The following is a 12,049-nucleotide window of genomic DNA, read 5'->3' as shown; positions in this document are numbered from 1 at the left end:
TTTCATTTCAATTCAAGATATGTTTTATACTTCTTGAAGTTCTTGTTGACTGTTGCTTATGGCACTTCGTAAGGTCGAGTAAACCATGCTCACTTCTACTGTCAGCAGCGGACGTTACAAAGCGATCACGACAAGAACCACTGACAGAAGGTAGTGGATACTGCCTGAAACGTCTGGCCGTTTCCAAAGTCTATCCAGTTGCTTGAGTAACTATTTTCTCGTAGAACCACGTGTGGTATGGCTTAGTATAGATTAATTCCATCTCTTCCATCGAATCTCCCGTACCTGCTGAAACCCCAATAATGAAAATTTTAGTTGACCTAAGTGTTGACGACTGGAATGCCCAAGACCTGGTGAGCAAATACAGAGAGGCATTAAGTTTGCAAACATAGCATAGAAGTGCGTACCAGCTGGACACTCTGCCGTAAGATTGAAGGGTCCTTGAACAGCCCCTGATTGTCTCTCATTCATGTGTGACCGAAGACATACCACTCCTACCAGTAGTATGCGTGGGGAGTAAATAAGTTCTCTACATATCTCCATCTTGTTTTCAGGGCATCTCTGCTATTCCTGCCGCGATATTTGTTCTATTCTGCGTCCTGAACTGGAGCCCTACGAATGGCGGTAAGTGTTCGGAGTTAACTATCAAGAAACATCTAATTGAATTTTTACTTCACCAAGGGATTGGAAGTATTGTTTGTACCTCATTCTCATTCTCATTCTCATTCTCTCTCTCTCTCTCTCTCTCTCTCTCTCTCTCTCTCTCTCTCTCTCTCTCTCTCTCTCTCTCTCTCTCTCTAGTGCCTGATGACTTACAATTATTAGAAAATAATGTGGAACTAATGATAAGCTTCTGATTTTAGAGCCCGGATGTTTGCATCATATGACCGGAGTACGGGGGTATGTAAGGAGTATAACAGATGCCACTTCTGACCATTGTGAGTGGAACATCAAGACCGACGAAAACAAGTTGATATTGGTAAGTCATTTAGTAGGGTCTTTTCTATAGGAATTGATATAAAGACTGGGTATATATTGCCTAAAATGTTTTCCATTCATTGTCTGCACTAGATCAATTTTGATCGAGGAAAATACCGGATAGGTTCTGAGGCTGTAGCGCCGACATTGTGACATTCCATGATGGAAGTTCAACAAGAAGCAATATCATCGACACGTTCTGCGGAGATTGGGAACCAGGTATACTTATTTTTTTCAAGATGTCAAATAGCGTTCTTAAGAAGGTATAATATTTCATTAGATAACAACCACAGGACTTCTGTGTAAATCTATATTTTGATGAATTTTCTAAGCTGTAGAAATAGAATTGGATAAGAATTAATGACAAAATGATTACAACGTCTTTTATTGTCTTAAGTCTTTTGTATTATTACCTTCGCGACGAAATTTTTCGTCGAGTAGGTTATTTTTTGATGAATGTCTGTGTGTCTGTTAGTGAACAGGATAAGTCGAGAACGCCTGGATGGTTTGTTGTCGTATTTGGTGTGTCCGTGTGTATGTGGAAAATCTCAAGATGATTAGATTTTGGGCGAAGTACTTTGCATAATTAACGAGAAAAGTGTAAAAATGTGTTAAAATGTATGCTCATACTATGCTTTCTGGTTGCGACGTGTGGGCTGTGTTGTTTCAGGGGATATTGATACGGGTAAATGGGTGCAAAGTTGGTCATGAGGGGTCATGAGGGGTCATGAGGCAGGCAGGAAACGTCAGTTACTGCCAGGGACAAATTGGCTATCAGCCAGCTGTAGGGCAGATACAAGAGATAAACTTTCCCATAGGCAGTAATGCTTTAAAGCACTAAAACAAGGGCTCAGAAAAGGATTCACCTTAATTGCAAGCCCCCAAAATTCTTATGCACCAGAAAGCCACATCTGTCTACTTTAGAATCATGCAAAGAAAATAGACAGTTGACCAGCTCGTTCTCTCGTAACAGCTGACAGACGAAAACAATCGTCAACTTTGACCGACTCCCAGCCTGGAAGAGTCCACTCGGAGCATGTGAAACCAAACCACAAAGATATCTCCTTACACCAATTAAAAGACTGAAACATACAAATTTTGACCAAAGTTGGATATACACGGCCTTATATGAGTAAGAACAGTCATTAATGCAGTGCCACAGCATGGGAATACCGAGCATGTCTGTGTGTCTGTTAGTGAACACGATAAGTCGAGAATTCTTGGAAGGATTGTCTTGGTATTTGGTATGTTGGTAGGTCTCGATGAAACCTGAAAATGATTCGATTTTGGGCCCCCTAGCGGCTTGTTACGGTACTGCAGCGGAACTTCCTGTTATGATATCTCGTGTTGTGGACATGCTATGAAACTGATTTTTGAGTGGTAGATAGCTCGTTGGACAGGGAGTAAGTGGTATAGGGCAGGGGCAGGTTTTGCTTCAGACTTTGAAAGGGAATAACTCAAGAAGGGCTTGATGGAAGGTCATGATTGTATGCATGTACATAGCTTTAGCGATGATGTACATGATTGGATACTTATTATGCAAATAAGTAACTAATTTGCATAATTAATGAGGAAAGTTTATACATCCATCAATTTCCATGATAGGACTCGCAAACATGTGACATATGTAACTGAGGAAGAGAGAAATATTAATAGATATCAGCTATGACAATGAGAACCTCATTTACATAATTAATGAGAAAATAATATAACTCGAGATGGGCTTGATGGATGGTCATGATTTTTGGTATGTAGATAGCTTACGTGATGCTTTGTATGATTGGATGATAATTATGCAAATCAGATTATAATTAATGAGGCAATTTTAAAAACCTGCTGTGTTCCATGATATGACTATTCAAATATGTGACATTTGTAACTGAGGAAGAGAGGAATATCAATAGATAGAAATTATGCAAATGTAGGCCTAATTTGCATACTTCATGAGAAACTACTATCATTCCATACTAGTAAATAACGGCAATTTCATACTTGTTGCATTTAGAAGTTGTGTGAATGTGAACACCATTGAATCAAATTATGCTAATAAGGAGCTTATTTGCATTATTGATGAAAAATGTTAGCACAACCTTCTTTGTTAAGCTTATAATCATAACAAGGAGGTTTGGACAATTTATGTTATTTGGGTGAGGAGGATCAACTGGTATGATTTTTGATTGATGAAAAACACTCCTAATACGTCAGTCATAAAGGTCAAAATCATTTGGCGAAGGTATGAGGTCGTAGAACTCTTGTTCCTTGTTGCATCCATGTCATTGAACTTTGGGGTGGAACTTTATTTATTTTGTTATACCTTTTTGCCTCCATGATAACAACACGCATGTATACAAGTAACAAACATAAATCAATACAAAAAACAGACCTAAAATCTCAGCATTGCTAATTGTATTAATCAAACAATGAATGCATGCAGTTCAAATCGATAACTTAAGTTATGGTATAACAGAAAGAAAAATGCAGTTTGAATTCGTATTCTTCAACATCATGGACTCCTCATCAACGACTAGTAAGAAAGAAGGGAAATAAGTATAATAATGTCAACCTAAAGTGCAAATATTACAATTTTACATGTAGTATAGAAGAGCATAGATTTCAATTCATGTAAATCAACAACAAACTAACAATAATTAGTACAATTTGATGTAAGTTTTAGATTATCAATAAAAACAACAAAAGAACATTAGATAGATAGGGACGACAAATATGTTCCATCTGTATCATTTGAGTCCAAGAAGTCAAGATATATATCTGTATTTGTATAGCCGGTATGCCCACCTCCCTCTCTGGCGGAACACCTTAGCTTCGTAGGCACTCGGCGCGGCAGCAGCTGGTTGTATTACACTGAACGACTTGTCACACATAACCTTTACACAAAGTACATGCAGCTGCAAGCGTAGTATGAAGATATCTTAATGAGGATGTCACTACATACTTGATAACCTTTACACATATACATGTAGCTGCAAGCGTATTATAAAGATATCTTAATGAGGATGTCACTACATACTTGATAACCTTTACACATATTATACATGTAGCTGCAAGCGTAGTATAAAGATATCTTAATGAGGATGTCACTACACTCTTGATAACCTTTACACATACGTCATGTAGCTGCAAGCGTAATATAAAGATATCTTAATGAGGATGTCACTACATAATTGATAACCTTTACACATACATGTATACATGTAGCTGCAAGAGTAGTATAAAGATATCTTAATGAGGATGTCACTACATTCTTGATAACCTTTACTACACATACATGTATACATGTAGCTGCAAGCGTAGTATGAAGATATCTTAATGAGGATGTCACTACATACTTGATAACCTTTACACATATACATGTAGCTGCAAGCGTATTATAAAGATATCTTAATGAGGATGTCACTACATACTTGATAACCTTTACACATATTATACATGTAGCTGCAAGCGTAGTATAAAGATATTTTAATGAGGATGTCAATACATACTTGATAACCTTTACACATACATGTATACATGTAGCTGCAAGCGTAATATAAAGATATCTTAATGAGGATGTCACTACATAATTGATAACCTTTACACATACATGTATACATGTAGCTGCAAGAGTAGTATAAAGATATCTTAATGAGGATGTCACTACATTCTTGATAACCTTTACTACACATACATGTATACATGTAGCTGCAAGCGTAATATAAAGATATCTTAATGAGGATGTCACTACATACTTGGTAACCTTTACACATATACATGTAGCTGCAAACGTAATATAAAGATATCTTAATGAGGATGTCACTACATACTTGATAACCTTTACACATATTATACATGTAGCTGCAAGCGTAGTATAAAGATATCTTAATGAGGATGTCACTACATTCTTGATAACCTTTACACATACATGTATACATGTAGCTGCAAGCGTAGTATAAAGATGTCTTAATGAGGATGTCACTACATACTTGATAACCTTTACACATATACATGTAGCTGCAAGCGTAGTATAAGATATCTTAATGAGGATGTCACTACATACTTGATAACCTTTACACATATACATGTAGCTGCAAGCGTAGTATAAAGATATCTTAAAGAGGATGTCACTACATACTTGATGGCAACGAGTTCCACTCTACGATCATAGTTATTGGAAATACGAATTTTTTTAACACATCAATCCTGGATTGATAACACTGGTACTTCATTAACTCATGACCATCTTGTTATATTCTCAGATGGTATTACATGCTTTGTAGTTGGGTCCACGAGTTTATTAGTCATTTTGTACATCATGCAAAGTCCGGACATTTTTGTCTTTGTCTTCGGATAGCATCCACTGCAAATTTGTTTTCATTTTGGTGACACTGGCATCCCTGTTGTAGGTGCTCGTACAGAATCTGCGGCCAGTACCGGAAATCAGCTACGAGTTGTTTTCAACCACAGCCATCTAGCTCTCAGCAGGTCTGAGTTTAACCTGACATTCACAACGAGGGACATAGGTGAGGTGAACCTCAAGAATACTAGTACTGTGTATGTTCGCGGTAGATTTAAGTTCGCGGTTTTCGCGGTAAACTCTTCGCCGGGAACTTAAAATCAATCACCGCCTTGCTTTGGTCTTAAGCCACAATGCATCACGAATGCACATGCGAACTTATGCGGGCTCAAATAAATGCAAAGCTTTTAGCTCTATACACCGATTGGGAATGGCCGGTACATCGACTGGTAGCGGCTAATAACTTTATGTAGACGGTGGCCAGTAGAGATATTTAGTGGATCCCGGAGGGAATATGTTACAAGAGATCAACGAACCAAATGTCATATTTTTATGTGTAACTTATGCGCGTCTTCCTTTACGTCTTCAGAAAAGGAGCCAGTGTTCGATGAGAGGACCTTCGTCCCGCAATACGGAGGATACAACAGATGGACAGCTGCGGTAACGATAAAAAATGCTACATAGGGATTCCCTTTTCCATAGACAAAAATCAGATCTATTCGTAATGAGAGGAAATGCATTTGTTTACTATTCATTGATGAAAGATGTTGTGCATTTTCGGGCGAAATCATACCAATTAATGCTTAGTTATACTACTGCCATATTATAAATGTTTCACTTTGATTATGCAAAGAAGGTCAAACAATTGTCCAAAGTATGAGAGTCTTGTTTTCGCAAAGAGGGCTATGATGGCATGCTGTCATTAGTTTATGCAAATGAGGCACTGATTTGTTTGATACATGTCTTTGCCTGTTTTGCCGTGTGTTTTTTTTTTCCTTTCTTTATTGGTAATTCGAAATAAATTACAAACTCAAACACTTACAGAAAAAAAGACTTACGTGGGCACAACAAAAGCCAAATAAAAACCGGGACAGTGTGTACATGTGCAGCACATATACACTCACAGATGCATGTTTTGCTGTCTTTACGGTTACCCGACTGACCCTAGCAATAACCTGCCGACCCAAGCATTTTTTGTCGACCGGTAGAAAGATACATTAAATTCCTATCTGACATCTGAGTGATGAAAATTCAATACAAAATCCAACAAGCCTTGCATGTCCTGTTCAAGGCACCCTGTATTTCAAACTCCGTTACCAGATCAAGGTTTTGAACAGTTGATGGAGGAATGTGTAGAAAACATTGTAATTCTTTGTTCAGTTTATCTATATACTTGTGCTTTGTTGTGCCAAATTGAAAAAAAAGAAAGAAAGAAAGAAAGAAAAGAAGAAAATCTCTACATACCGACCATATGTCCTGACGGCCCATCATCCGGATAAGACAAGACAGAAATGGCAGCTAGTTTATAACGTGATCTACGCTCGGTTGTGGAATGGGGCGACAAATGGCTAGTGACCTTTGACTCCTTAAGGTATTGTTGAAGGGTGGCTGAGGAAATTTATCAAACAAACAAAAAATCGCCAAAAATCGATATATAATCGATAATCAAAATATACTCGTAGACACGCGCAATTCTTTAAGTATTACTATCATGTACATTCCTGCAAAGTTTTATTGATAGATATCGAAGTACAAGCCATGCAAGGAGAGCCTTTTTTTCTAAAAAAGGGGCGTGGCCTTATAAATATTGATGACGTAATCATGACATCATACTAATTTGCATAAATTATCACCTTGCTATAAGGTACTACCTGAAAAAAATAAGGTTGAGGAAGGTTTATAAAGCTTAAGAAAGGGTTTTTTTCAAAAACATCCCAAAATTCCTCAGCCACCCTTCAACAATACCTTAAAGACTAAGCTCCTTTTCTATAAGGGGAACATTTTCTTTCACCGATATCTAAAATGAACTACAAGACTCGTTCCGATTTCTTAGCCTTATTTTCTCCAAGGCCTTGTCCTAGAGAAGCTGCATAGATTCCATCACTAAATCCGCAGCAATGAAAGAATGTTCGCTACTCCGAGCTAGTCACTGTCTTACTCGGGAGAATATACTTTACCTTTACAAACCCAACATTCATCCCTGCATGGAGTACTGTTCACATCTCTGGGCTGGAGCTCCAAAGGATTGCTTAAACCTTTTAGATCGCATCCAACGGTGAATCTATGTGGCCATTGGTCATTGTTTGGCTTCAAAAGTGGACTCCCTTTCTCACAGACGAAAAATTGTCTCCCTGTCTCTTTTCTATAGATACTTCCATGGCTATTGTTCCGACGAACTTTCACTACTTGTCCCACCACAGATAATTTTTCAGCGTACCACCAGGTTCTCCTCTGACTCACATCACTATACTGTACAACTACCAGCCTCAAAGTCATTCTACAGTAACAGCTTTTTTACACGAACAACAAAACTATGGAACTCCCTCCCAGCCCACTGCTTTCCCCCGATTATAACCTACAAAATAAGAAACACACATACACCGCTATCTCTCACATTAGCCAGATTCAGTCTAAACCAATCACATTAATGCTTAAAAGTGGCCCCTATGGCCTAGCATTGAGCGATGTAGTTATTATCTCCATGAAAAATGGAGATATACTTTTGGATGTGTCTGTCTGTCTGTCTGTCTGTCTGTCTGTGTGTTTGTTTGTTTTTGTTTGTTTGTTTGTTTGTTTGTTTGTTTGTCTGTTTGTCTGTTTGGCTGTTTGGCTGTTTGTCTGTCTGTTTGTGTTTCCGGACTACTCGAGTCAGCATAACTCAAGAACCTCGTGATGGATTATGATGATATTTGTTATGTGGGCGGGTGTTGTCAAGCCAAACATCAAGGTCAATTTTGGGCCCCCTGGTGTGTAACCTTGGTACTGCAGCAAAACGTCGGTTTTTGTATCTTTTTACCTGGACGTGCTAAGGTCTTCATTTTTGGTGGCAGATAGCTTGTGATGTAATAAGGAAGTGGTGTAGGTTTGGGCCCCCTAGCAGCTTGCTCTGGAACTGCAGGTGCGTTATTGTGAAAATCTTCTAGGGAGAATAACTGAACAAAGGAAGGACGGTTTTCCATGATATTTAGTATGAAGTTAGTTTAGACTGAGATGTACATAATGAAGTGCAAATTATGCTAATTGGGACTCTGATTTGCATAATTAATGAGTAAAATCTTTATTTGCAATGTTTTCCATACTATGACTAAAATACATGTAACATATGTAGTTTATGTTAAATGGAACATCAAGAGATAACAATTATGCAAATAAATTCATAATTGCATAATTGATGCAAACGCGCCACAATTGACCTGGGTGGTAGATGATAGGTCTGTCAATATTGTGACATGTGTAAGTTAGATAAAGGTGTTCATGACCAAGTATATATTATGTAAATGTGTAAGTAATTTGTATAAACAGAATAGTTCATGGAGATATGAGGTCGCGGAACTCTTGTTTTTTTAAAGCACCGTTACCGGAAACACATTTTTTTAGGCCCTAATAATCTAGTCAACTTTCAAACGCTGCTACTATTAGGTTCCCGTCCTTGACTACTACTGTATTATTACTATAGAAATTTCACATTATGTGAATAAGGTCTTCATTTGCTTTCTTGATATATATTGATATTTCTTTCCTTTTCAGTTACACATGTCATATGTTTGAAAGTCCTACCATAGAACGATTGATTAATTTCCTCATAAACGGACGTTGTACAAAGCTTACTTCGTAGCTTTGCTAATGTTCCAGAGAGAAATCTACGCGATGATAATTATACATCAATTGTTTATCTTCGAATCATTCACCTCTAAACGCCAGTAAACCCTCAGTGCTATGACGTGTTTTTGCCCTTTCTTCAGAGATTCGTTCAATTCAAGCCTACCTGGTGGTTTGAACAGGGACAAACAGGCGGCTATCCGTTCGGCTATAAGACGGACAAGACAACTCCAAATGGCGGCAGTGAGTAGTTTAACCATGTTGTCAGCAGACGTTAGAAATTTTTTATCATTTTTATGCTTTAACTAATTTAGAAGGACATGAAATTCTCTCAGCAATGAATGACAAGCAGTTCTGGAGAATAAACATCACTTGCTGCACCTCGTAATGAAGAGGACCGATGATGATGATGATGATGATGATGATGATGATGATGATGATGATGATGATGATGATGATGATGATGATGATGATGATGATGATGATGATGATGATGCTTAATGGTATGCCCTTTGGCTAGGGCCTTCTTATACCTTTCATCAACCCAATCACTTTTTGATAAAGTTTTAAAAGATATCCAACTAGAGTTCCACGAACACATACTATGGACAGTTCCATTATTAAAGACTTTGAAAAATAATATATGCGATTGTGGTCCAGAACTAGTATTTGTGTCTAGACTACAGAGTGTTGATATCGGTTACAACTGGTCAATATGTGCATGTTGATATCATATGGCCCACGAAGGTTTGATATTACACGATGTTGTAAGTTGAAATTAATGATGCATGCAAATGGTACAGTAACTGAATATGAATAGGATAAATCTTTATGTCATATTATATGTTCGAAGAGGTGCCTCGAGCACGTTACAGCAGCCTTATTACTTTGATGGCTGTAATTATGATACAACCTGGTGAATAATAATAATATAAATTTTGATGGACTGAACATAGTAAATGTGAGTTTTCAGTACCAGTGGCCTAATCATTTGCATAATTGATGTCTGCTGATACCGCTCTCTTTTTCAGATACATCTATATGTCATATGTTTGAGAGTCCTATTATGAAATGCAGTTTTATAAGCTTATCTCACCAATTAAACAGATTAGCTGCTGATGTGCATGATTAGTATACAATTATGTAAAGCATCAACCAAGCTATCTACCTACCATAAATCATGACGATCCGTTAACCCCCTCTCCAGTTATTCACCTTCAAAGGTAACAACAAAAACGTCCACTACAGTTTCAAACAAGCCGCTAGGGAGCCCAAACTTACACCACATACTCCCTGTCCCAAGAGCTAGGGAGCCCAAACTTACACCACATACTCCCTGTCCCAAGAGCTATCTACTACTCAAATATCATAAACCTGGGACTCCATAAAATTTGACCTCAAACTTTGAAGCTTCGCTGCAGTACCATATCTACCCGCTAAGAGCCCCACTATCGAACTTGACCTTCCTCTTCGAGACCCCTACTCATCCACTAATCATCATACAGAAGCATCAACAACTTTTTGAGTTATGTGTGCATACAAACACACACACATGCATACATACAAACACAGCCCGCTGCAGTACAGTAGGTAAACGCGAGGTGAACCATTTTCGAACTTGACCTTTGTTCCCACAACCGCTTCTTACCTACCAGAAATCATGAAAATCCATCCACAGTTTCTCGAATTATGTTGTCCACCTACAAGAACACAAACATACAAAGCCCGCTGCAGTACTGTAGAAAACGCCAGGTAAACCATTTTTGAACTTGACCTTTGTTCCCACAACTGCTACACACCTACAAAATCATTAAGTCCCATCCACAGTTTCTCGAGTTATGCTAATGACATACATACAGACCCAGCCCACAGCTGGTGTAACTGAAAACATACCCTTCTCGGCGAAGGTGATAACATAACGAAATTGTGTTCCACCTACTCTAATATGACAAAGGTGCTGACACGCGTACATAACAGTTTTTTTAATCATACAGCATGACAGTATGCATAAAGCTAAAAAGATCGATAGGAGGTTTGTAGAAATACAATGAAAACTAATCTAACCGATAATTTCTTCATCATGTTGTTGACCAGGTTTGCTGGAGTTCTACTTAGCCATCGAGTCTGGGCGACTTGATGTTGAGCCGACGATAGACTCTTTTTGTAGCTCAACACACAGGAAATTCCTTACAACTACTCAGGGATTTGTACCAGACGACAGGTTAGTGGATTATTTTTCATTCTCCGTCCATGGAAAAAAAACATCCGTAGAAACATTTATAGCTTTTGTAAATTCCTTTCTTCATCTCGCCTCATTGATTATGGAAATGAAGAAGACCATAACATGTCCAGGATGCGGAAATCAGAAGTTCTCCCGGAGTACTAAGGTCATACACCAGGGGACCCAAAATCAACATCCTCGTCTTCCCTAGTACTAATATGCACCAACTGTACTAATATGTCAATGCTAACATTCTAAAATATGCCTCTGCAGTAACTGGCGCGCGGATGACTGGCCGTGGATTCCCTCCTATTATCATGAACCATGGGAACGAGTACTTGGAGTTTTAAAAGTCACCTATCATCATGTACAGGTAAGGTGTGCTTTAAACAATATCTATTCCCTTGATAAATACATTTTTATCTGCCAGGAAAAGAATTAAGACCATCAGGAATAAGGTGAAGTCTTATGAATGTTTCTCATTGATTATACAAATAAGGTCCTCATTTGCATAAAGAGCACCAGTTGGTCATCATGAAATGCAGTGGATTTCCAAACTTTCATCATTAACTATGCAAATTAGCTCCTGATTTGCGTAATTAGTATATGATTATACACTTAGGCTATCTGCATATCATGACGATTCGAAACCTCTTTCCTGAGTTATCCTCTTTGAACGTCTGAATAAAAATCGGCCCCTGTAGTTAAAAAGCTATTGGGGCCCTAAACCTTCACATCTT

At 38.1% G+C, this 12,049-nt stretch overlaps 1 long non-coding RNA gene across 2 annotated transcripts; it reads left to right on the top strand.

The window, feature by feature from the left end:
• The first annotated feature begins 552 nt into the window (after positions 1–552).
• On the top strand, positions 553–11,676 carry LOC136431339 (uncharacterized). Of its 2 annotated transcripts, none has more exons than XR_010755036.1 (7): positions 553–624; positions 1,072–1,197; positions 5,379–5,495; positions 5,859–5,929; positions 9,232–9,331; positions 11,183–11,309; positions 11,583–11,676. It is a non-coding gene; the product is annotated as an uncharacterized lncRNA (long non-coding RNA). The 2 variants fall into 2 exon arrangements; XR_010755034.1 differs by lacking the exon at positions 553–624 and adding an exon at positions 866–979.
• Positions 11,677–12,049: the final 373 nt, after the last annotated feature.

The sequence above is a fragment of the Branchiostoma lanceolatum genome, chromosome 3 (assembly GCF_035083965.1).
Source record: "Branchiostoma lanceolatum isolate klBraLanc5 chromosome 3, klBraLanc5.hap2, whole genome shotgun sequence".
Lineage (NCBI taxonomy): Eukaryota > Metazoa > Chordata > Leptocardii > Amphioxiformes > Branchiostomatidae > Branchiostoma > Branchiostoma lanceolatum.
Note: the sequence above shows the minus strand (reverse complement) of the source record. Positions and strands in the feature narration are given on the sequence as shown.